The sequence below is a fragment of the Anopheles moucheti genome, chromosome 2 (genome assembly GCF_943734755.1).
Source record: "Anopheles moucheti chromosome 2, idAnoMoucSN_F20_07, whole genome shotgun sequence".
In the NCBI taxonomy this organism is placed as follows: domain Eukaryota; kingdom Metazoa; phylum Arthropoda; class Insecta; order Diptera; family Culicidae; genus Anopheles; species Anopheles moucheti.
Genome location: NC_069140.1, coordinates 33395048 through 33399969, shown reverse-complemented (window position 1 = coordinate 33399969; position 4922 = coordinate 33395048). Strand labels below are relative to the sequence as shown.

The 4922-nt window shown below is 45.5% G+C and overlaps 1 long non-coding RNA gene across 1 annotated transcript; it reads right to left on the bottom strand.

The window, feature by feature from the left end:
* Nucleotides 1-2511: 2511 nt before the first annotated feature.
* LOC128298486 (uncharacterized) lies at nt 2512-3106 on the bottom strand. The gene is made up of 3 exons (XR_008287269.1): nt 3048-3106; nt 2862-2988; nt 2512-2747 (listed from the first exon to the last, which is right to left on the bottom strand). It is a non-coding gene; the product is annotated as an uncharacterized LOC128298486 (long non-coding RNA).
* Nucleotides 3107-4922: the final 1816 nt, after the last annotated feature.

The window sequence follows — 4922 nt, the reverse complement described above, 5'->3', positions numbered from 1 at the left end:
AAGCGCTGCGAAGCTATGCTATTTGCACCCTTTCAAACAGAACAGAACAAACGAAATCGCTGCTAAAACCCCAGACGGTTGGCTGCTTAATTTAGAGTAAATCAAAGCCATGTGTGGGTATGGGATGTGTCGAAAGAGTTTTGCTAGCGCGGGCTCATTCACATTTTATGACAGGTTATTCGGGTTAGTATGGAATTGTATGCCGGCATGGAAGCACCGTGTGATGTTTCTGTGAGAGTTCTTGGAGCCAGCGGAAGATGGATAGGAGTGTGGAAAAAATAATGTATTCAAATAGATTTTATTTTAATTGCAGTTGAAACTAGCCGGTGTGCAGGATTCGCTTCATCCTCTTTAGTATTCCTTCACGGGGTTAATATTATACTGTGGACTTCAATATTAATTTTGCACTTCAAACACACCAATATTTTTTACGTACATCGTTGCCAACAACCAACAGAAATAAGATAAGTCAACTTCAAATTAGGAATTAAAGAGACGAAACTCGACCACGATCACACGACATATGTCGACTACTTCTCGATAGATCTCGAGCTCGATCTTTTGAAGTCTACTAAACCATAATGGCAGCTAGACCTAGGTCATGCCCGCCATTTGTGGCCTACTAGATTTAATTTTACCAAGTAGCCAGAAAGGCAGGCCTTGCTACGGGGGATTGATCTGGGTGGGATTTCGGACCGGTTCTGTCGTATCATGAGAGACTTCTAGACATTCAGGCGATCGGCAATCAGGCGATAATATTGAGGCATCTCAAGAAAACTCCAGGAAATAGAGATTAATGACATGCTCTGTTTGTAATACTCTATGCTAATATTATAAGACATCTGCAGCCCACGTTTGTAACTCTTGTTCTATGAGATTTACTGAAAAAAAGTTTTAAGCCAGCACTAATTCACAACGCAATTGTTTTTTAAATTTAGTCTACCGTGAAAACCACTTTAAAAAATAACCTTTTTTGCTCCCAGCATCAGATCGCGATGTCAAACTTCAACACTCGTTCTATTAACCAGTAAAACACTCAGACGAGTGAAGTGTTTTACGAACCATCAAGCAATGTATACTTTTGCTACTTTTGTGCAATGGAAAAACAAAGAGACTTTGTATCCAGACGCACACAATACCAGGACGTGACATTAATGCTTATAACATAAATGTTGCACACGTTTGCCATTTCCATCAGCGGATACTTACGCATCAAACCAAAGGGATGCAGACATTAATTTTAGAATGGCGAAAAGTGTGAACTGCCTGCTAGGGAAATGTGTGCTGACGGATGGAACGCGAGTCCGTTCAACCGTTTAAAGAGTTCTTGAACTGGTTGCACTTTGTGGTTGAATTTACGATTTCGATGTGTGTCTCTGGGTGTGAGCGGTACGATTGGCACTGTATTATTTACAGTTGCTTTCCATGGTTTCAAACAATTCGCCCCACCGCATTCCATGGCGATGTGCAGAAGTAAAGCTTGTAGATTACAGCATGTGTAGTAGATAATCTCGCTGCTTAAAAATTGTGTTTCCACTCACCAGTGCACCCTTCATCGCTGCGCCCATTCGTCGAACTGTCATCAGCAGCGTTATTCAAGCGCGATTTTTTGCGTATTTATTTGATCATCGAAAGCACCCCCAAAAACGCTCCCAACGCAGAACGATCGTTCCCCGAAGACGGGTTCTTACCCCTGGAGCCATAATTATCGTTACCAGACGACGACACGGACCCAACGCCTGATTTATACCGTGTGTAATTTTATCCTGTTAGCTTCCCTCAGCAAAAACCAATGATTGCATTTTATTTCCCTCCCCGGTGCCATCGCCTTTTATTTAGGCCCTTTTTAGCTTCCAGCGCAACCTGGCTTTTGCGTATTTCGTGCGTCGGATTGTGCACACAAGCCGAAAACCTCTCAATAGGTGTTTTGCAAATCACCGAAGGAAAAAAGTCCATAAATTAAAATTTGATATCACACCCGATGAAATGCACACAACAAAACGGTGGGACGGTGCACGCTGCCTGCAAACAAAACAAACAAACGGCCGTATCGTCTTCCGCTTTATGCAACCTTCCCGGGATGTGCGCCCGGGAATGAGTTTGGCCGAAGAATGGCTTCGCTGGCCGCGAAGAAGACAATTGTCAAATTATCAATTTTTGCATTTCCAGCCATTGCTGCGCGACGCACCAACATTTATCTTGGCCCTTCGGCCCCCCCTTACAGCCTGACAGCCGTTTTCGGTGATGTTTGTTTCGCTTGCCGAGGTCCTGCCCAACCAGCAAAGTTTGCGACAAAACGCGAAGTTTTGTATGAACGCAACATGCTCAAAAACATGCTCAAAAACAGTCTCGATAGCAGCAGAATTGAGCATGTCGCCGTGACACGTCGCGTGGGGTTGTATCGTCTTATATCCTCTCCTCCCTCTCCCATACTTCATACCCAAGGCCTTTCGGATGCATCGAAATGAAACCGCACACACGTACACACGTTAGATTGCACACCCTCTTCCTTTATTCGTACTCACCCGTTGCCTCACACTAATTCGTGGTATCCTGCTGCCGCAGTCAGCTGGTCCCCGCTTCCACGCCTCCTTTCTACCAGCCGTTGCCGCTTCCTCTGCGCGATCCACACACGATTAGCCGCGCGCGCTTTGCCGCTCTCTTCCTCACGCGGCGCTTACGTCCTTCTTCTCTCCTACCATGGGATTCCTTGCAATTTCGGCGTCGGTGTTGGCGCTGTGCGTTATCTATAGAGAGGAAGAAAAAAGAAAAGAATGCTTTTACTTCACACATCCACTAGTCCACTGATAACATAAAACACTTTTTTAGACGAATATTAAATTTAAGAAGTGTTAACTTACCTATATCCATCGGCATCCGGCTGCTTTCTCCTTCCTCTTCCACCGCTTCATTCAGAGTGCGTTTCTGAATTCGCCGGTAATATTGAGCGGATCTCTTGGATGATTGCAATGAGGAATCCATGTTTAGCTAAAACAAATCAAAATAAATTAACAAACCAATTCTCTGTAACGATTATTACATCTTACCTTTCTGCTTGTTCACTTTTCACTATTTTGCGAAGAACTAAATTGAGGAAACCGATAGCATACACGAATGTGAAGAGAGTGGCACTATGGGGTACTTCGAAGAAAGGTGTCATTAATTTCGACACCTTCCGATAATATGTGCGGGAAAAAATAACTGCAGGATATTAATGATCAAGATGATTAATATAGCTAAACAAATCTTTTTTATCAAAAAAACTAATTTATGAAATAAAATTTAAGTACTCAATTAGAGACATTGTCCACGATTGACTAGCATTATCACAGCAAATTATGACAAAGCTTCCACCCATAGTGCAACTCTCCGCGTCTGGATTCAATTTCTGGAGCAACAATTTTTTTCATGGGACCGTTCAGGTGTGGGGTAGGCCGGAGGTGTGTGAATGTGTTGTGTGATCGGTCGAGGGTTTGCACACCGTCGCACGTTCAAAAGTGACGAAGTTCGAGGTGAGCGAGACCAAAGAAAAGCAGGCATATGCCAGAATGCGATGTCGATAGCTTGCAACCAAAGACATCGCCCGTGACAACCGAGTTCGTGGAGACAGTGTCTTCCTCAGGGTTGGAGGAAGGCTTGAAACGGGGGAAAATCGTGCAACTTTCGCGTTTTGTCGCAAACTTTGCTCGTTGGGTGCTGCGGTTGGTTTTGTGGTGCGTTTCAACGGTTCGATTCTTGTGTGACGTTGCGGCCGCACCGTCACCGTTCGCCGGCTGGCGATGGGTAGCGCCTAAATTAACGTCTAGCCACGGGGGACCGATTGCGCGGATCGTGCGCCAATCAGAAGCATAAAAATTGCACATTTTCCAAACTGGAGTGAAGAAGGTGCTGGACATCGGTTGGTGCGGTTGTGTGTGTTTTTATCTCGCGCTGGAGAACAACCAAAAAATACGAAACAAAACCGAATCGCAGTGCCGGTGTGGGTTAGCGCAGACTGTTCGGTTACAGATTATTTATGCCCTGCCTTTCCAAACCGAACACCAAATCAAACGATTGCGGTTGAGAAATGATGCGCTGCGAGGAGCATTTTAATTGGTACAGCACTGTGGATACGGGGCTTTTTAAGCACACCGAAACGGGCGCTGATAAGACTGTTAGCCTGGAAGCTGTGGCCAGTTTCCAATGTCGAAATGAAACCTTCCCATTACACCGAAAGCACAACTCACCGGGGTTTGTGCAAGTGGCTGTGCATAAATAGCATTGTTACTTGCGCACATCCAATTAAAAGCTTTACTGAGCTGGAAGCACCCGAGCTCAGTTTCGTCCTACTCGGTAAGCTCAGTTTCATGTTTCAACCCCCCGGAGTAATCCACCGGCAGCACTAGGGCTACCATCAACGGGGTGTGCCTCAACCAATGCAACTCCTCTTCAGACGCAATTTCCATCTAATTACAACGTGTAACTTTCAGCACTGCTCTCCACTGCTAAACACCCGACCGGAAATGTGCTCTAAGCTCGTACGGACCAAAACCGGATTCTTGCATCCTCCCTAAGCTATCTTCCCTTGGCTGACCGATTCTAATGGGAGTCCTAATTTCACCCAAACCTACCGCTTCGGACTGCATCCCAGGATGCTTTATGCGCGGCCATACCGCCCGATACCGAGCACTTACGGGGACTTCCGTGTTCAGTACATGGCTCACTCTTTTTCCCCGTTAACACCCACTCAGCCTCTCCGCCACACAACGCACGGCAGATCACTGAAGCTAGCCTTCTTTGTTGGGCTTAAAATTTAATCATCATCTTTTGTTATCTGAACCCGGTGAAAAACTGTACCAAGTGACCTGACCATCCATGGGCCAGAAGTATGTATCCCGATACTGATATCGGCATCATAAAGAAGCGTCCTGGGTACGCATCGC